Source organism: Heterocephalus glaber, unplaced genomic scaffold (assembly GCF_053883595.1).
Source record: "Heterocephalus glaber isolate CG9 unplaced genomic scaffold, H.glaber_assembly_v1.0 deba00000331, whole genome shotgun sequence".
NCBI lineage: Eukaryota > Metazoa > Chordata > Mammalia > Rodentia > Bathyergidae > Heterocephalus > Heterocephalus glaber.
In genome coordinates, this window is record NW_028258142.1 from 56,900,015 (window position 1) to 56,926,406 (window position 26,392).

General features: G+C 38.8%; 1 protein-coding gene and 1 non-coding gene across 4 annotated transcripts in view; one reads left to right on the forward strand and one right to left on the reverse strand.

Annotated features, from left to right (window-relative positions):
• LOC147830147 (uncharacterized) overlaps positions 1–26,392 on the forward strand; it is a 350,272-nt gene that overhangs the window by 100,547 nt on the left and 223,333 nt on the right. For 2 of the 3 annotated variants that reach the window (XM_087194144.1, XM_087194142.1), the window contains 2 exons: positions 14,289–14,441; positions 17,278–17,355. The gene's annotated coding sequence lies outside the window, so the exon portion shown is untranslated. Of the gene's footprint in view, positions 1–14,288; positions 14,442–17,277; positions 17,356–26,392 lie in introns of those variants that run through there. The other variant, XM_087194143.1, reaches the window with a different exon arrangement.
• Positions 14,286–14,449, reverse strand: LOC147830148 (U1 spliceosomal RNA). The gene has a single exon (XR_015445010.1). It is a non-coding gene; the product is annotated as a U1 spliceosomal RNA (small nuclear RNA).

Genomic DNA, 26,392 nt, shown 5'->3' on the forward strand with positions numbered 1-26,392 from the left:
GCAGGTCTTAATGCTGTTGAAAGGGGAAGAGCAACTATAACAGGTTTTTGGGTGTGCTTGTATTGTAGGGAAGAAATGTTAGTAGAGGTAAATGCTAGTAGAAAGAGGTCAGATGATCAGGAGCTAAAGAAGGGGATTAGAGCTGTAAAACTGCTGGGAAGAGACTTCGATTTAGAAACTATATTCAGAGAGTTATTTTGTACTTCATTGTTACAAATAAGCCCCTTTACAATTTTTGTCTCTACCTTCCTTCCTTTCTACCAATTTTTTAAATCTTAGCGACCTTGTTTAAGAAGCATTTCCTTTCCCTAGAAGGGGCCTCATTTCCTCCTAAATATCAACATTTGTAATAAAACATTCTTTATAAAACTATTCTAATCCAGAAGAAAGAAAGACATTTACATTTATTCCCTGAGGGAACATAAAGCATGAGCATATTCCAATATGTCAGAAGGGGCTAGTAATGAAACTTTTTTGAGATCTTATAGTGTATCATTACTTATAGAACTTCATTTAAATCTAACAGTAGAATATGAGGTAGATACAATATTACTAGTCTTCTTATGTACACATAAGGAAAGTGGGTCTGATAGAAGTTAAACAATTTTCCAAGATCACATAACTAGTATGGAAGTAGTGCAGCTAGGACTGCTCCAAAGTCCATGATTTTCCCATTCCACTTCTAAATATTGGGCTAAGTATAGACACACACACACACACACACACACACACACACACACGCACAGAATTAGAACCATGCATGACCCATTGTGATTTTTTTCTTAAGCATAAGCTTTTGTATCAAATAACACACCATCGCTTGAGGAGAAAACACCAGTTTTAGGAGTTTTAGAATATCCCAAACCAGACCTGGAAAAGAAAGACCTGGAGAGCCTTTAGAGTTTAGAGTTTATCCAAGAGGAAGAGATGACAATCTAAGAGGAAGATATGTGTTTTCCTGAAATTACGTTTTATCACTTGGCTTTCCTGATTTTCCTACCTCATCACATCAGCCACTATTTTCTGTACTTATCTGCACACTTCTTCCTGAGCTACTAATGTTGAAATGATCCAGAAGTCAGTTTTTGGACTTCCTTACCTATATACCTATATACTCTTTCTCTTTTTTTTTTAATGTATAACTTTATTATCATTCACTAAACACACACATATACAAAAATTAAAGTTATTCAAAGAAAAACAATGCAAGGTAAAAAAAAACCCTATAATAATATTCAAATATAATAGAACTCAACCAAAGCAAATCTAGTTTGAGTTGATACCAACCCAGCTTTAATACCACATGAAATCAACAGCTTGGTTATAATTATGTCTCGGTGTTAATCTTATCTTTTATGTGATGTTTATCCTACTTGGAGATTATTTAGCCTTATAGATGTATAGATTCTCATCTCTCATGAAAACTGGTAAGTTGTCAACCATTATTTCTTCAACTATCCTTTCTTTCCCTTTCTTTTGTAACAGCCCCTTGTTATTACATTGGGCTTTCCACGATAATCTAGTATAATCTCCCCATCTCAGGATCCTTAGTTGAATCAGACCGGCAAAGTGCCTTTTGCCACACAGCGGAACATACCAACAAGTTCTATGAAATAGGATAGGGACCTCTTTGGGAGGCTAGTGTTCTATCACCATATCATTGCGTAAAGCATTGTTGGATACAGTATACCCCCGCGAAGTCCCGGTTCAGAGTCTTGGATTTTTCCTTAGACCGAACCAATAATTGTTCTCAGAAACTCGCAATTTTGCGGAAACCTCAAATATCCTCCGCAATTTGGGGGGTGGGGTGGGGGCGGGAGGTTCGCAAGTAGCCAATCCGAGAGCGTTATTCAGTTCTCCTTGCTGCTGATTGGCAACTGCCCTGTAACCCAGGTGCACCAGCATTTCAGTATCATAACAGGCTGCTGTGTCCTCTGTAGGTATCTAGAATGTTCTCGGTTTTGTTCTTTTTAAAGCCCTAAGATCCCTAAGATGCTGCCAAAATGACTTGCACCTTCTAAGGCTTTATTAATACAGTATTTTATTAAATTAAATTACATAACTGAGGGAGATATAACATATTTAGGGTTTAAACTATAAAAATAGGCATTTATAGGGATTTTTCTGACCATATCTGAAATTCGCAGTTTTTCATAATTCACAAGTGCTCTAGGAACATAACCTCTGCAAATTTTGGGGTCCACTGTACTTTCATTCTTTCTTTTCTCCCATTAAATCATTCGTTAAGTAACTATATTCAAAAATTATTTTTAACAGAAAAGTTGTACATGGTCAAAAAAGGGGAAAGAGTTTAAGTGAAAAGTCAGAGTAGTAAAGAAAAAGAATCTTGAATTTGGATTCTAGTTCTACATTGTCAATAACTATTTATTATTGAAAAAATAATTTACCTCTCTGAATTTGTTTTCCTAAAGAGGAAACAAAGAAATTTCTTAGCTACTCTTGTCTCTACAATTTGATAAATCTGATGCATCCTGTAGTTTGATTAAGGCAGGATATAAAATGTGCTTATTGTTGAATAGACCCAGGCTTATGGTGCAGAGCTTGTGATGTAGATCTTCAAAGAGACACAGGTCTTTGGATAAAGGAGACCTCCCCTCTGCTTTTGTTAACAAAAATAAACTATACAAATCTAATTAATCTGAGGTAGTGTAATTCAAATGAAACACAACAAGCTATTGGGGAAAAGCCCAAGAGTCAAGGAACAAAGATGAGAAAAGAGACAAAGAGACAAAAGAAACATGCTCCGTGCTGAGGAGGGATACCTTCTAGCAGTGTTCCAAGGGATCCAACCAAGGTGCAGGAAAAAGCCCCATCATCAAACACTTGCAAAGGCCTTCTTTGAGGTTATGCAGTGGAAAAACAGACAGACAATGACTCAGAAGACAATGACTTAGCCATGTGTGGGAGCCACTGAAATAAACTGTCAAAGGGGAAAGGTAGATTGCAACTGCTTCCCCCAATACATGGTGGCAGTGTACAGATGAGGTGTAGGGTGGAGGCAGAAGTTACAGCCAACAGTACGGTCAGTGATCAAGAAAGTACCTGCAGGTTACTAATCAGCATGTAGGCCTATGTGCCTGAAAGGAGTGGGGAAGATCATCCCTCTACTAGCTAGGTCTTTGCTTGCTGTCCAGATGTCATACTGAGAAACAGGTTTTGTTGTGACAAGCGAAGTCTTCATTCTTTATCTGACCCATCATGTGAGAATTTTCACCATATCACTGGCTTAAAGCGGATAATAGGTATAGGTTACATGTTGAAAGAGACAGGGAGCATGTCAGCCACACTCCATAGTGAGGTTTTTTGTTTGTTTGTTTTTTGCAGCACCAGGGATCGAACTCGGGACCTTGTGCTTGCGAGGCAGGCAGCAGAACCGCTGAGCTAACTCCCTGGCCGTCATATAATGAGTTTAATGAACAAGTCAAACTCATTTTCCAGAGTTCTGTCAGACCTTGAGGAAACACAAATGGATAGCAATACAAAACAGCAGATTATCAGAAATGAGGCCAATTGTTTGTTGAATAATTTGAACAGCATTGCTGAGGAAAAAATGTCACCCAGAGTAAGTCTTGAGGAGATCCATTTTTCACTTGTGCTCCAGAATTTAATTTATATTACTGATATTATTCCTTCTCATACCCATGTTGAAGAAAGAAAAAGTTTTAGAGAAAGGTTTTAAACATTTAATTCTAGTGTAAGAATCCAGAAAATTCTCTTTGTAAGCTTTTTGGTGGGTATACGATATAGTATAGGTATAAGCCTGTGTACATTGGATTTGTAGGCTATATGGACTATAAATTCACCAAGGAATTAGTAAGGAAGTAGATGTTCAGGCAGTATTAAATTTAGAGCTCAAGGAGTGCCTTAAGGGTGTAGTTTCTCTATTTCCTGGTTCTAATTCCAGTAGTGTTTTCTTCTGTCTCACAATTAATGTGGTAGCAAGATGGTGGCAGTGACTCCAAATGTCCTCTCAACCTGTGTTTCTGTAGACAAGAGCATTTGTCTTGTCCTGTGGCTCAGACAGAGGCCCGCATCTCCAGTCTGACCCAGGGAATGCACACCTCTAATTAGTTAACCTGGGTCTCCTGTCACCCCTGGAGCCTAGATTCTTTCAAGAGTATCTTTTCTCTTTTTACTTGGATCATAGTTTCAACTTTCTGTTAACCATCTTTCCTGAGGACTATTAGACATCATGCATACATCTATTAGACATTTGAATAGGTAAAGGGGATTTAAAGTTGAATAAGATGTAGCCCCTCCTTTTTTTCCTGTACCAGGGATCGAACATAGGACCTTGCATCTGTGAGGCAGGCATGGCACCATTGAGCTAAATTCCCAGCCCTTGATGTAGTCCTTGTTTTATAAGAGCATAGATTCTAGTGGGTGAGCCATATAAGTGAATTAATATGGCTATAAATTTGACTTATTATTGAACTTCTATTGAATACTTGGCCCTATTCCAGTGGTGGGACTACAGCAGCAAACCTAATAAAGTACTTGTTCTGATAGAGCTTACATTATAAGGGAATAAGACAAAGAATAAGTCAACAAACAAAAAATACAGAAGTGATGTGTACCATGGTAAATGACCAGATAATGCTTCTCTGAAAGAGTGCTTGCAAAGTGGAGAAAGTGGGGAAGTGATCATGTGGGTAGCCCCAGGAAAGATCATTCTACGCCAAGGAAGCATCAGGTGTATCATGCTTAGCCAGTTCAGCTGGAGCAAAGTACTGTGAAGAGTTGGAGATTAGTTTAGAAAGGTAGTGGGGGTATAGGTTATGTAGGACCTTGTAAACCACTGTAATGCCTCTAATACGGTAATTATTTGAGGATTCTGGGCAGAGGAAAGACATGATACAACTTGTTTTCAAGGAATTGGGTAGTTTGGAAGGGTAGAAAAATGGAAGCTGAGAGACATTTGGAAAGACAATTATAATGTAGGTGAGAGAGGATAGGTTTGACCAGGGTGATTAAAAAGTAGTTGAATTGTGAATATATTTTGAAGTCATATTTTATAAGATTGATGGATTGAATGTGAGGATTGAGAGAGAGAGAGGAATCAAGTGTGACTAAGCATTTTGGATTAAGCAACTGTAAGAAAGAAGTTACCATTTATTGAAATGGGAAGTACTGCTGAAGGAGTTGAATAAGCTATTAGATTAGTAGGCAGTTGGGTGTTCTAGTCTAGAGTTCAAGTTAGATGTTTGGGCTAGGGCTACAGATTTGGGTATCATTATTCTTATAGGTAGTATTTAAAGCTATGGAATTGATGAGGTCACTTAGTGAGTAAATAGAGCACAGAACATTCCAGGTTTTAGGAGTCAGGTTGATAAAGACAACCAACAAAGGTGGTTTTATAGATAGATAGATAGATAGATAGATAGATAGATAGATAGTTTTGTGGGTTTTTTGTACTGGGGATCGAACTCAAGACATTGCGCTTGCTAGGCAGGTGGTGGCACCACTGTGCTAAATCCCCAGCTCAGTAATTGTGTATATTTATGGGGTACAGTGTACATTTCACTACATGTATACAAAGTGTAATGATCAGTTTAGAGCAATTGGCATATCTGTCATCCAGACAAATTTTATTTCTTTGTGTTAGGAGCATTCAAAAATACTCTCAACTATTTATTTTGAACTATTCAATTAATTGTCAGCCATAGTTATCCTGATGTGCTATAGAATATTAGAACATATTTCCCCTATTCAGCTGCTCCCCTGTACCTATTTAATCATCTCCTCCTTACCTGTACTTTTGGATCTAAAGATACTTCTTGAAATACTTTCAGTAATTTGAGAGTGAAGTGATGGAATTTGTGTTTTTCACAGAAAACCCTAGGATCAGTGTGGAAGATGAAGTGGGGATAGATTGACATCAGAGAGACAGGATCATTAACAAGAAGCCAGGTGGAAAGTGATGATGGACTGAATTTAGTGCTGAAATTAGATATGCAAGATGTGAAGACGGTGGGACCTACAAGACTCCCTGACTTTGGATGTGTAAGGAGAAATGTAGCAGTATTTTTACTTCTTCCTTTCAGTACTAAATGGATGGTAGAATGTTATAGCAGGATATTTTACAATATTATTCTAGTTTTGGATATGTTGAGTTTCAGGCATATCTGAGAGATTTTAAGTTGAGAAATGTATTAGACATTCTGAGTTTGGAATTCTAAAAGAAGGATTGGGCTGGAGATTCAGATTTGGGAATTATGAAACAAAAGTATTGCATAAGTCATGGAATTTGGAAGAAGTCACTCAAAGAAAGAGTGCAGAGGTTCAGCTGAAATAATGTAGCTGAGGAAAGCATCCAACTGGACTAACTTATTTCACTTTAAGTCTGTGACATATTTTAAATGCAACTTCCATACCAGCACAGCAATCTTATTTCTCCCACTTTTCCTTTTTTCAAACTTCTAACAACTTTCTTCTCTCACATTCAACTGATGGCTTAGCATTTAATTAACTGAGAAGACAGAAACAGTCAGGATTGTGTTTTCTGATTCCATTGAAACCAACTTTATGGTTGGTAATGATCTTTTCCTTGCTGAATTCAATAAACAACCCTAGATCTTCATCTCACTCATCCTGCATCATGTGACACAGTTGGTATTCCATTTTCTTGAAACATTAAAAAAAAATTATTGTTGACTTCTAGAGCCTTGTATTTTCCTGGCTTTCTTCTTGTCTTACCAGCCACCTCCTTTTCAGTCTCCTGCAATGGGTCTTTCTATTCTTACTGAAGTGGAAAGGGTAAAATACCCAAGAGATGAGTCCTCAGCTTTCCTTTCTCTATTTGCTCTCCTCTCTGGGTGATGTCATCCAGAAGCACAGCTTTAAGTAACATCTGGTCAAAATCACATCTCAGAGAGAAAGAACATTCTTCTCCATCTGTGTGTTACTCTGTTTTGGTTTTTCTTCATGGTAGTTATCGCAGTTTGAAGTCATATATAATTCTAATGTATTTGTTTGTCTTCCCCATGAGAACAGGGATCCTGTTTGTTTTGTTCTCTGGTATATCTTCAGCAGCTAGAACAGTGCCTGGCATATAATAGGCTCTGTAAAAATATTTAATAAATGGATGCTCTGAGGAGGGTTCCATGGCCTTCTTATCTTATTAATTCCCAGAAAGGAGAGCCATTACTTTCTAGGATAAAAAAGCCACAGAGCACCTGGGAATACAGACATTTAAGAGGTAAGCAAGAAAAGGGAGTCTTGAAGGGAGATCAAGAATCAATGGGGAGACCATGAAACCACATAAACAGAATTCAAACAAGAGTTAGGAAAAGGGCCAAATGTGGTTTCCTGTTATTATTTGGAGATACAGACAGAGAAACAAAGGACAGTAAAATCCCAGTGTAGCCAGTGGGGCTTGCCTGGAGAAGAAAGAAGGGTACTGGTACACCAAGATATAAGGAAGCAGCTTCGTAGTTGGGCAATGGGTAAAGACCAAAAGAGTTTTGAGGTACATGTTAAACATATGGAGGTGAGGGGGGGTCCTGGGGAGAGTTGGATGGAAAGCTTTAGTCCTCTTAGAGAGTACATAATAGTCATGAACAGAATGTGGTAGAAACATGAACATAAAAGGCCTCAGATGGAAATGAGGAACATATTGGAAATTGGAAAAAAGGTGATTCTTGTTATAACATGGCGAAGTACTCAGCCAAACACAACTGAATTGTACTTTGTGGACGGGAGAGCTTGCAAACAATGAAACTGAATACTTAGCTGAGGAGATTTCTAAGCAAAGTGTTGAAGTGAATTGGTTCCTCCTGCATACTGATGATAAATTGTGAGACAAGAGGAATGAATTGCAGAAGAAGCTGGTAAACATTCCAGAACCAGAACTTGAAGATTTGGAAAATTTTCAGCCCACCCACAATGCAAGAAAATGAGAAGCAAAAGTGTGTTACTTAAGCCATCTAGCCTATGGTATTTTGTGATAGCAGCCTCAGCAGATTAAGTTTAGTATCCAGCAGCATCCAGAGAAGTGTAACTCACAGCATGGCATACTGGCTGCTTTTCCCTCTCCGGATTCAGTTCAGGGTTTTGCTCCAAATCAAAATGGTCTTGGAACAGGTTCTTCAAAAGTTTAAGTCTTTCGTTTGGCCTTTGCTTAGTAATCCATTGTCAGGGTAGTTGAGCTGCATTTCCAAAGGGGAAGGCCTTCTAGCCTGAGTGAGAGAAAGGCTACTGGGCTTGGAAATGGTGGCTGACTCCATCTGACTCAGAAAGGAGAATGTGGTAGATCTTGCATTCCTGCCTCGAAGGGAGGTTTTTAACCATAAAAATGTGGAAATAGGTAAGTAATTCAAGGGCCTTGGGGTGAGGTAGAGGTGCCAAGGCTACCCAGAGGTGGGAGTTTATAAGAGGTAGAAAGACATCCTGAGGACAAGTTTATACAAGAACTGCTTGGGGAAAGACATAAAAGGAGGTGAGGCAAGAAGATTAACTTGGCATCTTACAAATCTTTTTGGGAAAATCCCCAACTGGGGCTGTCAAAAAGCCTTCCTGTGTTTTCCTTAGATGCTTGCACTTGCCCCAAGCCTGCTTCCTTGCTGGATGCAAAACATGAACCAGTCTTCAGGTGCTCAACCTTGGCAGCATTTGACGTAAATCATTTCTTGCTCAGCACTTCCTCCTGAGTAGAAGGGAGGATCTCAGAAGCAGGTGCTGACATGGTTAATGCAGAGTTCTGGCCCTTCCAGGTAATTTTTTTGAGAAGAAAAACAGAGTGATTTCCTTCCTTTATGCATTCTCTTCCTGCCTTCTCACACCCGCCCCCCTCACCCCCGCAACGTGCATAAGGTCCTGTTGATTAATTGGGTTAAATGTTCAATTTTGTATTTTACTTTTCTATTGTCAAGTAAAGCATCTAAAGGATGCATAAACCAGAGGCCAAGGCAGGAGGAGCACAAGGTCTTGAGGCCAGCCTGGATATAGTGAGAGCTGTCTCAAAAACAAAACAAAAGATACCTTTCAGAGAAAGGTGTGGGTTAGGAAGTCTATTAAGCTGTTTTTCTTTAATTACTTTTGAAGCTCCTCACTAGAGCAGCTATGAGTCTTATCTTTATTTAACATTTATTTAAGAAGCATATAGCTTCATGCTTCCCAGGCCTGCAAGAGGTTGAGCTTTTGCTAAAAGATGAGTAGACTTAGCCTTTATGAGGCTTCTGCAAAGTTCTTTAACAAGGAAAGTTATTCCCCACTGGCTAGACTCCAAAGATCAGGCTAGGCTCTAAAGATTAAGCTAGAAACTTTAAGAGCATCACTACAACTGTAGTTTTCACCAGTGTGTCAAACTTTTGTCAATATAGCTTGTTATTACCATTTGGAAGTATTCAGTACTAATGCATCTGCCATAATACCTTAGTTTGATGAAGAGCAACTATAGTTTGAAAATGTTTTCATTGAAAAATTTACTTAGTCTTATTATGTAGAAAACATCAAAACCTTGTGGAAGAAATCATGCCAGCAAAGCAAAGTAAAACTAGGAATTTTTGGATAATCTTGCAGCATCAAGAATGATAGGCTTAATATCATATGAAATGGTCGAAAACTGAAATCCTTCACACTAAAATCAGGAACAAGACAAGGATGTCCACTATCACCACTCCTGTTCAATGTAGTCGTGGAAACATTAGCCACAGCAATTAGACAAGAGAAAGAAATAAAAAAGAATAAAGATAGGAAATGAAGAAGTCAAATTGTCGTTATTTGCAGATGACATGGTACTCTATATAGAAGGCCCCAAGAACTCCACCAAAAGTCTTCTAGACTTAATAACCAAATTCAATAGAGTAGCTGGATACAAGGTTAACACACAAAAATCAATAGCTTTCCTCTGCACGAACAACAGACTCACTGAGAGAGAGAAAGAGAGAGATAGAGCAAACAATTCCTTTCACAATAGCATCCAAAAGCTGAAATACCTAGGAATCAACCTACCAAAAGAAATCAAAGACCTCCTCTTTGAAAACTATAGCACTCTGAAAAGAGAGATTGAAGATGATATCAGAAAATGGACAGACATCCCCTGCTCCTGGGTAGGAAGAATCAACATAGTGAAAATGGCCATACTTCCAAAACTGCTGTGTAGATTCAATGCAATCCAAATTGAAATCCCAGCAGCATACTTCATGGACCTTGAGAAAACAATCCAAAAATTCATTTGGAACAAGAAGAGACCTAGAATAGCAAAAGCAATTCTAGATAACAGAGACATGGCAGGGAGTATCACATCCCCCAACTTCAAATTATACTACAAAGCTACTGTGATAAAAACAGCATTGTACTGGCAAATAAATAGACCTGAGGACCAGTGGAACAGATTAGAAGATGCAGAAACAACTCCAGACCCACTCAGCCATCTCATCTTTGACAAAGGAGCCAAACATCCTCACTGGAGGAAAGAGAGCCTAGAAAAATTGGGTTTAAACTTGCCAAAGATTAAAACTAGACCTATATCTCTCACCATACACTAAACTAAAATTGAAATGGATTAAGCATCTAAATATTGAAATAGAAACACTGAAACACCTGGAACAGAGGTTAGGTAGAACTCTTGAAGACATTGGTGTAGGGAAAGATTTTATGAACAAAACATCAGTTGCCTGTGAACTAGCACAAACAATCAACAAGTGGGATCTCTTCTTATTAAAAAGCTCTGCACAGCAAGAGAAACCACCAGCAGTGTGAAGAGACAATCCACAGTGTGGGAAAAAACCTTTACCTGCTTTTCCTCAGACAAAGGTCTACTATCTCTCGAATCTATAAAGAATTTAAAAAGATCAGACCTCCCAAATTTAAAGACCCAATCCGAAAATGGGCATCTGAAATGAACAGACATTTCTCACACAAAGAAGTAGAAATGGTAAATAAACATATGAAAAAATGTTCGACATCAGTGGTCATTCGAGAGATGCAAATGAAAGCATTGAGATTCCACCTCACTCCAGAAAGAATGGCTGCTATCATGAAATCAACCAATAACAAATGCTGGTGTGACTGTGGGGAAAGAGGAATCCTGCTCCACTGCTGGTGGGGGTGTAGACTGGTGAAACCACTGTGGAAATGAGTATGGAGATACCTCAAAGAACTAGGACTGGAAGTCTCATTTGGCCCAGCTATTCCTCTGCTGGGGATCTTCCCCAAAGAATTAAAAGAATCATACCACAGTGATATATGTGCACCCATGTTCATAGCAGCACAAGTTGTAATAGCTAAAACTTGGAAGCAGCCCAATTGCCCATCAACTGGAGAGTGGATAAAGAAAATGTGTTTTTTTAAAAAAAATGGAGCACTACTCAGCCATAAAAAATGAGAAATTAGAGACATTTATAGGTAAGTGGATGCACATTGAGGCGATACTCTTAAGTGAAATATTCAGGACACACATGTGTAAATACCAAATAGTTTCTCTAGTGTGAGAAACTGAAAGTGTAAATAAGGGCTAAAAAGTATAATAGATAATGTGAAATAGGAAGAAAAGGGGAAAAGGGGAAGGAGAAGTGGGAGGGGTGGGGGAAAGGAAAGAAGGGAATGGAATTAATATGAGAAATTGGAAAAATGGAAACAAAGTCTTTGTAAGTAGGGATGGAGGGGTTGATGGGAGGTCAGGGGAAGGGGGAAAAATAAGAACCAAGATATATTACGTAAAGGTGCAAATTTCCAATGATGAATGTCATTATACTGTATACCTAAAATGTACCAATAAAATAAAATTTTAAAAAAAAGAATGATAAGCTTGCAGTTTCTTCTTGCTACCCAATTGACAGGTTCTACTTGAAGTAAAAAGACACTGTTGGATGCCACAACAGGATAACAGAGACAATGTAAATTCCAGAGAACTGATATGGTTATATTACTTGTGCAAGAAATCTATTGCTTGTAGGTATGACTTTTGCAGAAAGTAGATCATCAACAAAATACAAGACTGTTCTTACTAAGTAGTCTGGTTCTCTTCATTTGTAATTCTCAAAATGTGGACGGTCAGTCTGTGACCCAGCACCATCAGCTTTACCCAGAAACTCATTAGAAATGTAGATTCTTAGAACTTTACCAATAGCAACTCTAGTGCTGGGGCTCAACAATATATAAATGAAATCTGCATTTTAATTAGACCTGTAGGCAATTCTGATGCATACTGAATTTTGGGAGCTACTATCTTGAACTCAAACCAGTACTGAGGCTAATAGTATTCTTTTAGTTCTATAATTACTCAGAAGTTGTGCTCGCTTCAGCAGCACATATACTATGATTACTCAGAAGTAAGATAAGAAATTCTGGTTTATTTCTCCTTGAAAGTCTCAAACTCAGATGCTTTGAGGCTACTAACTAGACTGGTGGCATAACTACCTGAATAGGGCAGGTGTGGGAGACAGAGGAAGTGCTAGTACCTGGAAGCATAAGTGGCTCAACTTTCAACTGTCTCAGTCATATCTAATGCACGAAGATGTATACTTGACTCTTTTCTGAAAATTAGCTGATTAAAGGCTACAGAGGTAGGTTAAATATTAGTGGGCTGGCTCTAGCCTTTGACCTGTGGTATCAGGTTACTTGTCTTTATCAGTTCTGGTACTGTGTGAATGACCAAAATGGATTAAGTTTAACTGTATGAAATTGTCATTCTTGTAGGTTAAAACATGGTCAAATATTGGCTATGCCATGTGATTCAACCTAATATTTTCTGTCAAGAGTTAAAAAATAAGGCAGTTTTAAAAATTCTTTCCTTTGTGTTCTAAGGGAGAGATGTTTTTAGTTTATATGTTTGCTGCTCTTTCTCTGTAAGCTAAATTCTACTCCTGTGGTCTTGACTGAGTCATTCAAAATATGTTCAGTCATATAAAATATTTTTTTAAAAGGTTAGGAATATAATTGTGAGGAAGATACACCTCATACCTGCTCTCGTGGTGCTTATTGGCTGGCTTGTGGAGAGGTGAAAAAGCAATTTGTTATAGGAGAGTGTGTTAGGGTGGTTTAGGGTCCTGTGAGAGCGCTCAGGAGAAGGACAGGCAACTTGAGCTGGGGCGTTCAGGAAGGTTTCCTGCAAGGAGTTTGAAACTGAGAGCAGAAGAATGATTAAGAGTTAGGCCCAGGGGAGGAGCAAGAGTGATCGAAGTAGATGGAATAACATTTGTAAAACCTGAAAGGGAACCCGGCTATTTTTAGTGAATTGTAACTATTTCAGCTTGACTGGAGCATATAATGAGGGGCACTAGAAATAAGGAGAGCTCATAATCACAAAGTGACATTTACACTAGTAACAGTAAGGTGTTTGGGAGTCACTCCATGGCAATGGCTAATTATTCAAAGATTTTAAAGGGTGGGCTGTGGTATGGTCAGATTTGAATTTTAGTCAAACTACTTTGGAAAGTTGGAGACTTGCAGTAAAACTGAAAATACAGAATAATAACTTGAAATAGGCAATGGCAATGGTGATAGACAGTAGCTTAGAGAACTTTATTAGGAGTGAAAGGCCTAATAAAGGCCTACTGGTTAACTATGACAGAAAACAAAGCTAAGCAAAGCAAAGCAAAACAAAACACCAGTTAAAAATGACTCCCAGGTTTCCAACTTGAACAACTGGGTGATGCCATTTAATGAAATATAGAACTAAAGAGGAGGAGCAGACTCTGGAATGGAAGAGGTCACTTTTGAACCTGACAAGTTTGAGTTGGTTGTAGAAACTCCAAATTGAGGTGTTTAAAAAATGAGTAGATATGCTGGAGACAAATTTGTCAGTGGAGCTATACACTGAGAAGCCAACTATGTGTAAATGTAATTGAAGCCATAAGAGTGAGTAGATTGAAACACTAAGAGTTTGGCAAATGAGAAAAGATTCTAATACACTCTTTATAGAACAGAAAATTGAACTGATGGACAGAGGAAGAAAACTCCACAGAATTTACTGAGAAGGAGTAACCAGAGAGGTAGAAGAAAAACTAGAGGGCTGTGTTGTAATGGAAGCCAAAGAAGAGTGTTTAGAGAAAAGAGTGATTACCCACAGCAGCTGCGGAGAGCCCACGTAAGACTGAAAGTCATTGTATTTTAACAATAAAGAAGTCATTGGCGACCTGCTGGAGAGCAGTTTGTGCTGGAGCAATAGGGTCAGAAACAAATGAGAGTGACTGAGTAGTGAGTCAGAGTTGAACAAATGGGCATCTTTAAGAAGTCTGGCTTTGAAGGACAAAAAGAAATAAGATAGTGAGGGAGGTTATCATTTGTTTTTTTTTATTTATTTATTTATTTATTTATTTATTTAGAGGAGAGCTCGAACACAGTCCCCCACTACCACAAATTATGCAGTCGAGTTTCCCGCATTTGGGGAAATCGCAGAGGTCAGCTCATCCCGAGTGCAATGGATAAGCCTCACCCAGGGAAAATCACCTTCGTGATCATGGTATCTCCCCTGCCAGGTAAGTATCATCATTTGTTTTTAAACAATGGTTGGGGGGGGGGAGTTGAGCTGACTTCAAACCTGACAGGAAGGAATTAGTAGATATAGAGAGGAGTTTGAAGATATGTGAGAGAGAATAGGTGGCTGAAAGATTGAGGATCCCTAAGAAGTTGGATCCAGAAGTTAGTGGAAGATGCAGATTTATACAAGATAAAATAACCTTTTATATTGTAGGTAGAAGGAGGAATTTTGAAGTTTTGAGTTTTCTGATGGAAAGTTGAAGGCATCTGATAGATTTTATTTTCTCTCTGAAGTAGGATATAAGTGGTCATCTATTATAATAGTTTTAAAGTTGGAAGTTGGAGCCAACTAGAAGTTTATAATAGATATTTTCATACTGTAGCCCCCAAAATAAAAATAAAATAAGGCGACAAAACTGCCGATTAAATTGTAAGCTGCAGAACAGTTTTAGAAATACTGAAGTACATAAAATGGGCCTAAGGAATTTAGTATTTTTTGTTTTGTTTTGAGGTGGACTCTCTATGTAGTTCAGGCTGGCTTTGAATTCACAGCAACCCTTCTGCCTCAGCCTCCCAAGTGCTAGGATTAGAGGCATGCTCCACCAGACCCAGGTGGGCATCAATGAAGCCAGGCATGGTGCAGTACCCTTATAATCCCAGCACTCCGGAGGCTGAAGGAGGAAGATCACTGTGAGTTTGAAGCCAGCCTGGGATCCATAGTGAGTTCAAGGCCAAGGCCAGTCTGGACTACATAGAGAGATGCTGCCTCAAACAAACAAACAAACAAACAAAAAACAAAGCAACAACAACAAAATCTAATGAAATATATTTTGGATAAGATAAAAAGGACTAAAAAGAATTCATTCTCAGCACACACAGAAGATCTAGATGAGTTTTTCGTTTAAAAGAGACAATGTTTTGGTTAAGTAAGCATAATATAGTAAATAAAATAAATAATAAGAGATAGAAGATAACCAAACTGAAGGGCTTAGTCTGGAAAAAAATATACTCAAAAGAAAGAGAAAAATATTCTCTACCAATGTTTTGTATATATGAAGATTTAATATGAACTTAACATGCACATAACAAGCTGTCAAATAGATTGAAATGAAAAGGGAAATCACAGGGCTAGAGAGAGAGAGAGAGAAGACTAACAACAATATAGAATTAATTTACATTGAGTAATGAAGGCAGATTAGATATGGTTTAAACTGAATTATTGATGTGAAGAAAGGAATGAAAATATATATTACAATAATTAGATGAGAGAGGAGACAAAGCTGATATAGCAGAAAGACAATTAGTATCTCTAAAGTAGAAAAGTTAATAATAGCCAGGAAATATATTTGTATATGCAAATAGAATATATTAGAATATTATATATATTTTTGCATTGTGCATATTTTCTACAGTAAGATTGAATGTCAGAAGGCAGTAGACAGGAGACAACATAGCTTAGGAATGAGGCGTGGTGGCACACACTTTTCATCTTGGCACTCTGGAAGCCTGAGGCAGGAGGACTGCAAGTTTGAGCCCAACCAGGGCAATTAGTGACTTAGTGAGACCCTGTCTCAAAACAAAACAAAGGGCTGTTGACATAGCTTATTGTTGGCCTTCAGTTCAATTCCTGGTACTAGAAAGAAAAGCAATACTTATTCAAATTGCCATACATATAAAAAGATAACAAGAAGTTATCCCTAAGCATTCAAGGACTTAGTAAATACAATACATATGAAACCTTATTGGAGGGAAATCTATTTAATAAAACACTGATAACCAAAGAGTAAGTTAAAACTATAGAATTTAGGAGTGGAAAAGCCATGGTAAAAGAACAGGCAGTGATTATTAGGTTCATTTAGATACATATCTAAGATTAAGCCATTGTAGGAATTCTAGTTGTAGAAACAAATATGAATATTATAAAAAACAGTATAAAAATAATAACTAACCAAAATGAGGAAGGGGAGGAAGTGAAAGCTTGCTTAATATTCTTATCTTGCTTAGCAAGAATCAGTTGATATTGTCTATATTAAACATATAGTTTAATCATTATTTAAAGATCCTGTTGCTCATGTAAACTTGATTACACTCTTCTATTCTTTGTTTAAAAAATCACATAAAGGGGATAAATCAACAAAAGCTAATTGTTAATCGAGGAACAACTGTCAAGTGAGCATTATACTAGATTACTGTGGGGAATTACAGAGAAGTTGAGTACATAGTCCTTGCCTTTGAATGACTTCCAGTTTACTCTTTTCTCTTTAACAAGCACATTAAAGAATTATGCTTAACCTGATAATGCTTGACCTGACTGGGCTGAGGTCTACTTCATCCCGAGATGGAAAGTCCCTATTGGCTTCCACGGTGCACTGAAGGGCCTTGCTAATGTCAGCATTAGCATCTGTAGCATTTCAGAGTCCTGGGAAAGGGATCAGTTACCTTGCTGGCAAACAGACAAAGTAAGGAAGACAGGAGGTTATGAGCTTCCACATTTGTGATAAGTACTGAACAGGAAATGTAAATGAACTAGATCCTAAATTCACCGGAATGACCAATTCAGTAGACTTTTTTTTTGTGGTACTGGAGATCGAACTCGGGGCCTTGCCCTTGTGAGGCAGGCGCCAGAACCACTGAGCTAAATCCTCGGCCCCCAGTAGACTTTTTAACACGCAAGATGTGATCTTATGCACATCAAGTAAAGATGAACTAGGAAAATCTCACCATGAAAGGATCATATCAGATCCTGTATGAAAATCATGTACAGAGCCCATTCTAAAGGTAACAAATTCGGTCCAATGTTGTTTAATTTGTGTCTCCATTCTCTTCTCTTTACAGTGACAATGATGCATAAGGCAGTTCCAAGAAGACAATGGGTAAACGTTTGCTGAATAAATAGATAAATGTTCTGAATAATGAATCAAAGGCATTAAGTTGTATTTATAAAGCTACATTTACTAAAAGCACTAAGTCATGATCTTTAGTTTTAAGAGGACCTTTAACAGCAAAATTGATAGGGAAAAAATTTGCTTGTGAACCTTGAACAAAATTAGAAGGGGGTTCTGAGCTGTGTTTCCCTATAGGCTTTTAAAGTTTTACCCTTGGTCCCAAGTGTTTTCAAATGTGTTTCTAGGCTCTGGCGGTAGAGGGTCTCTTCCAGGGAGGGTGCCGTCTATCTGTCCTTTACCATCCTGAGCTCAGGCTGAGGTCCCTGACCTTTGCTTGCTTAGCTCCCTTGCTTAATGTGCTGTTTTGGAAGCTCCTGTCTGGGGAGCTGACAGTCTGCCAGAACATGTGCCTGATGTTTCTTCTGCTTCCACACACATCTTCGTCCCTCAGGAGGGTAGCACCTGTCCCCTTTCTCTGGCCCGAAACCATGTAAGATTATCAGTATGACTCTTCCTCACTCAGATTCCCACCAAGGTAGAAGAACCAGATACCCTTATCCATGATAGCATTCTGTTAGGATCCAGGACAGAGCTAAATGGTCAGCAGGGTGGATGGCAAGGCATAGGATCATACTGATGTGGAGTGAGTTATGCTATCTATGACTTATTCTGTTTATTTATTTGAGTGAAAAAATTAGATTAATCTTATTTTGTGGTTTATAAAGTACCGTTGTCATTGTTTCATGAATGGCTTTCTTTTATTAATTTTGTTTATTTATGCTTTTAGTAATGCAATGGACAGTGAATCTACTACTCAAGAACTAATATATTGTCAATAACTTAAATTGATCTATTTCCTTGATTTAAAAATTCTCCTTTCACTGATGACTGTTAGCCCTTTGCAGCTATGAGGTAAAGTGGATATCTTTACTTAAATACAGTCAAATTCCTGCACACAAACACACACACCCTCCTCTAGATGCCAAACTTCCAGGTGCAGTCATACATAAAGACAGCTTCATTGCATACCTAATGGAGAACTAGAGACGCGGTGTGAAAATTCTACCAGGCAGAGGTGTGACTAAGATTGGACAGTTATGACTTTGACCTTACTTTGTAGGGGATGCTGCCTGATGCACTGCTCTCATAAAAGACAAAGACAATAAAAAAACTGGTGCGTGCATTTAGTTTTATAAATCAAGAGTTATCAAAGGGCGAGAGATGCTTTTAATATTTACAAATCAGAGCTGTTTTTCTCCTACAATGCTATTCAGAGGAAGTATGATTCATCTGAATAGTCCTTTATATTTTATGTTGTCATGGAAAAGATGCTGGTTGTTGCACTTAGTTTGGGAACAATTAACTCAGCCCAGACTTTATTTTTACTCTGATTTAAATTTCTGACCATGTAAGACAAGTTCGTAAAGGAGGCCTTTAGTTTGGTGACTTAGTTGTTGATCTAGATCAGCAGAGGAATTGTTTTCCCCCTGCTGCTGGCTGTGGTCTTGTATTCTTGCCTGAGCACGCCTGCCTCTGGAAAGAAAAATTCTGCCTTTCTTTACAAAGCACTTCTCCATATTGTCACTTCTCCAGGACCGGCGACTTTTTAGTGTGGAAGATTTTACTCAGACTGCAGCTTTGCGTGAAGATGAAAATTATGTGAAAATTTTTACAGTTTAAAGCTCAACTGTGTCCTTGGCAAAGTAGCTCATTATAAATAATTTGAAAAGGAAAAGGGCTATGACCATTTATAATCTAAGCAATATTCTCTCTTCATATTTTTGAGACGCACACTTATTAACAATTGAGATTTACTCCTTTTATTTATTTACATGTATAAAAACATCTATTCCAAGTGAGGTTTTGTTAACCTTTTACTTCACCCACAGGTGTCCGTGTGCAGATCAGACCGCTAGCACCACCTAGCGGTGGTGCATCACGTACACAGAGACACAGCCCAGCTCCAGCTCGTTTTGTTTTGGAAAAAGTGTCCAAAAAATTCCTTTAGACTTTTGGAGGACGTTACAAGTCCAGCCATCTGGGACAGTCTTCTTTGTAATTTTTATTTTTGCAGCACCGATTCTACTTTTTATAAAGTTACAAACAGGGAAATAGGAAAATATGTAATAGGAAAGAGTAAGTGAACACCAAGACTATGTGGAAGGTGGTGTGCAGGGAGGGAACTGGGGAAGGAATCCGTGTTTGTTGAGACCTACCGTGTACCAGGCTGCACACTCTGCTTGCATTTTCTTAAAGGAGAGGAAGTGAAGATGGGTTTTTCCTATTGAATCTTTTTTTGGTGCAAATGAATGATATAATGCGCTGATGTTATTTTGTGGCTCCAGGTCATTTTTAGAACCTGCCAAGTGACTGTTGAGAGATGATTCACATGATTCTGTTGCATCCCCACTGAACGAAGGCACTGATGGCCCTTTTAATTTTCATAGCACATATTTGCAGTACGTAATGGTTATATTCATTGTGGGGAGTTGGTAATGTACACAAGGTCTCTCATCTTTTTCATCCCTCCCCTCTCCCTCTCTTCTCTCCCCCACTCTCTCCCTCTCTTGGTTCCCATCCTTTTTTTTTTTTTGCAAGAGATCACTCTCCCTGTTTCCTATTATCTGTCTTTTATTTTTATTTTCATTTATTTATATTTGGGTTCCTCATATTAAAGAATATATGTGATATTTAAGCTGGTGTGTCTGATTTATTTCACTTAACATTATGGTCTCAGGGTGCAACTATGTTCCTACAAATAACTCAAGTTATATTTTGAACTACCTTTTCAGGGATATTTTAGAGTGAAAAGTCTTGGAAATACTGTCTCCCTCCAAAGCGTAGTTTCCTTTTGTCCAGTGGTGCAAAGTTGGCAGGTTTGTTTGTATCACATTATAAGATTTGGGTTTCCTAAGTATGGTGTTGCTCAGCTGTGATGTAAGACCACAGTGTACTCATACTGCATCAGCTAGGGATCTCTACTTTGGTCCTGTGGGACCTGAAGCTGATGCAAACATGAAACTAGCTGTTTGTCTTGGAGTAATAGCATCCTTTATACCATCAAGGAATCTTGTAACTTCTAGAAGCATTCATAAAACTTTTGACAAGCTAACTTGTCAGCAAACCAGTAGGGCAAAATCTTGAGACCCTTACATTTCCTGACAGTCACCACCCCAAAAAGCCATCTGATTTCTAGATACCCAGGTGCCTGCTGCCTGGACTTTCCCACCTCCCAGAAAGGGAGTACCCCGCTTTTTTTTTGGTACCGGGGATCAAACTCATGACCTTGTGCTTACAAGGCAGGCAAGGTGCCACTGAGCTAAATCCCCAGCCCTCCCCTTGTGCTCTTTTAAGAATACTAGATATAAAGAATAATCCAAACATTGAAAACCGAGACCGGCAGAAAATTAGCCACACAACAGGTAATATTTGCATTGTATCTTATCACAGCACACACATGTAATTACATAACACTGGAATTTCAGGGACTGAGTTTTCATCAGTTTAATATAGTTTTAGTTAACTATAGCTTGATGAATTTTCAAGGCTTACTAGAAGTATTTTTTTTTGGTACTGGGGATCGAACTCCAGTCCTTGTGCTTGCGCAGCTGGTGGCAAAACCACTGAGCTAAATCCCCGGCCCAAGAAGTGTTTTTTATGTTTAGCATTAAAAAAAAAACCCAGGAGGTTGAAAATGTTCTTCTGAGCCAGGTTTTTACAAAGATATCATCTTTTATTTTTTATTCCTGGAAAACTGAAAATTTTTCTCAAACTTTAGAATTTACAGTTTAGGAATGGTGTGTGTGTGCCTGTGTGCGCTTATTAAAATGTAAATTATTCACCCTTAACTCAGATATTCTAATTCACGAAGTCTAGGCTGGATCTAGGATTCTGTTTGCAACATGAAACTACGTAATTCTGATTCCAATGTCTCAAGAAGCACATTCTGAGAAGTATGTCTTAAGACATAAATGACTTCTCAGAAAAATGGGTGACTTAAGATGCAATGGATGCAAGTGATTTGTGCTACTGTAGTTTCTCTGATAATAAGAATGTGTTATTTTATGAGGTTGCTGATGACCTTTGTTGTAAGAATAAATGAGTGGCACTCTAGTAGAAGGCTATTTGTGATTTCGCAGGATAGTAAATGGTGGCAGAATCAGTTCTACTTTGTTCTTGTTCACTTGAGAAATAATTATTGACTACTCACTATGGGTAGCACTATACCTATTGCTTAAGATAATTTTGTATTTATATCTTTTGCCTTGCCCTATTGTGTCATTTCCAATTCTTGTAAGTGGACTTTTAGAATAGGAATTGCAATTCCAGAGGATCTATTCTTTCTTTATCTAATTCTAAAATATTTCTTTGGGTACTCAAAAAAAAAAACCAAACAAACAAACCATGAAATAGGTTAAAAAAAACTCCAAAGCAAACCTCATTTTACAGTTGCGAAAACTACTGGGCAGAGGGTAAGTGGCCTGCCAAGATCATGCAAATAGAAACTATAGAACTGGAGCTTGAGTCATGGCTTTCTGACTCCCACTTGCCATTCTTTCTAGCACACTTCCTCCCAGGTGATTTTCCTAGGGGTCATAGAAATAGCAAGCTCCCTTGTTGCATTGTGGATATAATTTGATTTTGATGAAATGTGATTTACACGTACATTTTCAGAACAAAGGGTCGCCTGTTGTTTAAGCATGGTACACCTGTGCAGCAGAGAGAAATGCTGACATCCATATGGCATAAAAAAGTGCCCCAGAGGAAAAGGCAGAGTTCTGTTTTCAAAATTTAGTGGTATCTGCAGCGAACAGAGCCAAGCCTAATTACAGAACAGCGTACTCTGTCCCCCAAGGTATGCACGCTGAATTATCTTACCAGTCTTCAACCCCACATGAGAAGGGAGAATGGAACAAGGCAGTGCAGAATAGGCTCGGTAATGCGGATTCAGCACTAAGTTAATTCTGAAAGAGACTTGGGAACCACACCTTTGGTTTTTTGCTCTCAAGTACGATGCCAACCATTGCTTTGGGTTTCCTGCCTTTCCCAGATACGTTGCTACATTTTGTATTTTTCAGGGCACCCAGACCCTGTCTGGCTTTCAATAAATGTTTGGTAACAACAATAACACAGAAGTGAATGTTTATTCAGATGGAAACGAACATGGATGAGATAACATTCTAGATTGCTGTTTCCCACCCCTAGGATTGTGGATTTAAGCAACAACGGAGAGGACAGATCTAATACACATTTCTGTTATGGACAGAGATTTGTAGCACTCACCTTGGGTGGGTTCTTCACTGTCTATAAATGCTCTCATGCATATTAGCTGCCTTAATTAAACAAAACACCTACAAAGTGAGCAGGACACATAATTATTTCATTTTACAAATGAGATGCAAAGATTAATCAATTTGCCTTATGTTGTAGTACTTAAGCTTGTTTGAATTTCAACCTGGCTCAAATCCGTTTTTTAAAATTTTGTGACAAGGTCTTGCTGTGTAGCCCATACTGACCTCAAACTTGCAGTGATCCTCCTGTCTCAGCCTCCCAAGTGCTGGGATTACAGGTCATTTCTTTTTTAAATTCACTTAACATATAGTGTGGATATTCTCCTTTAGGAAGTAGGCATTCCTTTAGAATCCCATAATGGCCCAGCTTGGTTTACTGGATTGGCAGCACAGGGTACAACACTGGCTCCATGCAAACCACGTGCCTTGGGTGGGGCAGAATTTTTTATTTTTTAAAGATGAAGATTTTTACAAAAGAAGAAAAAGTTTTTAGGCACATGGGGTCAATAGATATGCATTATGGGATTTAATCCATAAAATATGAATGATAAGATCAAGTTTTCTAGGGCTGGGGATTTAGCTCAGTGGTACCGCGCCTGCCTGCCAAGTGCAAGGTCCTGAGTTCGATCCCCGGTACCAAAGGAAAAAAAAAAAAGATCAGCCTTTCTAGGTATTTTTGGTGAAGATTACCAAAAATATACTGAAAAATACCAAGTCAATATCATTGATATCTGCTAGCTTACTGCAGTTCCGGGTTTCTATTACATGTAATTGCCTGTTGGCAGTTAGTGGTGTAATGGAGAATTTTATCTGTCAGTTTGACTTGGTTGCCCACATAGCCCGCAAAACTTTACTTCTGGGTGTGTCTGTAAGGTGTTTCTGGAAGGGATTAGCATTTGAATCAGTGGACTGAGTAAAGAAGATTGGCTCTCACCATACAAAAAGGCAGAGGGAGGGCAAATTCACTTTCTTCTTGAGTTGGAAACTCCATTTTTCTCCTACCTTTGGATATTGGAGTTTCTGGTTCTTGGGCCTTGGTTTCCAGACTCTGAGACTTAGACCAGTAGCCACTGCCCTCTCCCCAGTCTTCAGGCCTTTGGACTCAGACAGAATCACACCACTGGCTTTCTTGGATCTCTGGCTTGTGGATGCCATATCTTAAGACTTCTCAGCTTCCACAATTCCACGAGCCAATTCTCACAATAAATCCTCTCTTATAGCTGTGTATCCTATTGGTTCTGTTCTTATGGAAAACTCCATTACAGCTTAGTATTTTCTCAGCATCTTAAATTCAATGGACAAAACCCAAGTTATCATTTTCTCCCTTGAACTTGCTTTTCTCATCCCAGTCAGTGCCCTCTCCTTCCATCTGACCATCCAGACCAGATGGGCATCACCCTCAGCTTCTTGCTCTGTATCTCCAGCCCAGTCTCATTCAGATAGCTACGAGAGCTGTTCTGCCTTTATCATCTCGGTCTCCCCAGTTGTGGGATTATAGGTGTGTGCCACCATGTCCAGCTTCATCTCTCTTTTAGATTAGAACCATGACTTTATGCTAATGCCAGAGAAGTTTTTCTACACTGCAAATTTCTTCCTCAAGTAAAACTCTTCAGTGACTTCTTTTACTTATTTATAAAAGATGAATGTCAAAAATCCTTTTGGAGGGCTGGGGATTTAGTTCAGTGGTTCTGGCGCCTGCCTCGAAAGCACAAAGTCCTGAGTCCCATCCCCGGTACTAAAAAAAAAAAAATCCTTTTGGACCTCCATATTTTGATTTTTTTTTTTTAAGAGTAGGAAAACTTTATTGAGAGAAAGAAAGCTTCTGTCTAAGAGAGACAGAAGAAGGACCGGAAAATGGGTTGCCTGCTCACCCAACTTCTCAAAGTGTTTTATGGAACAAAGACATGAGGTGAGGTTAGGTGATTTCAAGGTGGGACAAAACTGTAGTCAACTAGTAAGATTACAAGCACAGTCGCTTAGGTAATATCAATTCAATGGGGAAACAAGGCACGTAGCAAGTGTAGAAGGAATGAGCAAGGATTTTCGGTGGTAAGGGGTGGGTCAGGGATCTTTCCTGGAAGATCTTGGTCCCCCACCCAGGTGATTGATACCTATTTAGAATATCAATTACTGCTATTTATCCTATCTGGGTGTGGCAGTTTCTCTCCTTTTACAATGCTGGCCTTCAGTGAATGTGTCTTCATTGTCCTCCACGTTGGCTCCTCGTGGGCTGGCCCTGTCTAACTGCCTATAAAATATCTAACTTACGTATCTGCTATATTCCCCCCTCTGAAGAAGTACCCCTTATGGCTGTGAGGGAGCAAAGGGCGAAGACAGTTCTGGCTACTTCCAGCTGAAGCGGGTCGTAGTTGTGATCAGTAGTCAGAGTTACTCTACAGAGGGTCTATCTAAAAGCCTTCGATAGGCACCAGGCATTGTCAGCTGGCATTGTCATCTTGGTAGCCGTATAGCTTTGAATCTGGAGGAGACAAAGCCAAAGAAGCAGTTAAGAACACCCGGGCCAAATTATAAGGTTTAGCAGGATTGCTATGAATCATGTTCTGATTTTGAACTATATAGAATCCCCCCCCCAAAGCATGCTCTCTTCTTATATTTTAATTTAAAATGTGCTTAGCACGTAGTAGTTCTCTTGATTTTATATATATAATTAATTTATAATAATGTGTGGCCCATGGCAAGTGCTTACTATTGAGAGAACCTGTTATTATTATCCATTTTGCTGGTAAATTATCAATCCTATTATTATATTGATCTTGGTTCAATCAAAGGCTAGAATCCTTTTGTGCTGAAATATTTATTCTCAAAGGTAGAAGTCACCCTGATGGGCATGGTATAGTTACTCCTGGAAAAAAGGCATCCAGTTCTCTGGTCAGTGGTTATAGCTGTCAGGGGTGCAGACAATGGGAAGCATCACCCGGAGAACCTCAGTGCTGGTCTGAGAGCACCACTGTTGTAACCTCTTCTTTGTCTCCAGAGACAGTGGATATGTCACCTCCACGGGGGGACAGCTTCTCTGGTCCTTTTCTTCGGACTAGATAGATGAATGTGTGGTGCAAGTTTACTGTTACCGTGGTAGGCAGAGAATATTTAGTTCTACGTCGCTGGGAAAGAGATGTGTCTCGCTGATTAAGAGGTGAGAATTTTGTCAACATGGCCTTGTAGAGGGAAAGATGATGGAGGGAGCCTAGGAGGGAAAGAGGGGCTGCAACACAGAAGCCAGAGGCCTGACACTGAGATGAGGACGTGGGACGCACGCTCAGCAGGCAGGGGCAGTGCGGGCAGAGCGGGAGCACCGTGAGGACCATAAAAGCACCGGGGTAGGCGGCGTGCATTCTAGGCTGGGATCTGCCACGATCGGTTCCTGGCTGTGTACTGTACTTTTGGCTAAAACTCATGTTTCTCAGGGCTTTGTCCACGGTACATCGGGGGAAATGACTATTAAATCAGATTAGCTGTGCTTGAGCACATTGTAATTTGTAAAGCTGTGACACACAACTGTGTAGTTAATACTTATAAATTGTAATTATAAAAGTTTGTAGAATTTATTCTTGTGGGATTTTAAAACTGCTATTAGGAAACACACATATTAAGCACTGAGATAAATTTATTTTGTTATTTAAACAGTCAGTACGAAATTGATTGTGGAGAAATTTGATCATTGTATTATGCCTAGTTTCTGTTCTTCGCATGGACATTGAGTAAGCTTTACCTTTTTATTATGTTTTAAAAGTCTTTCTAGAACTGGGACTATAG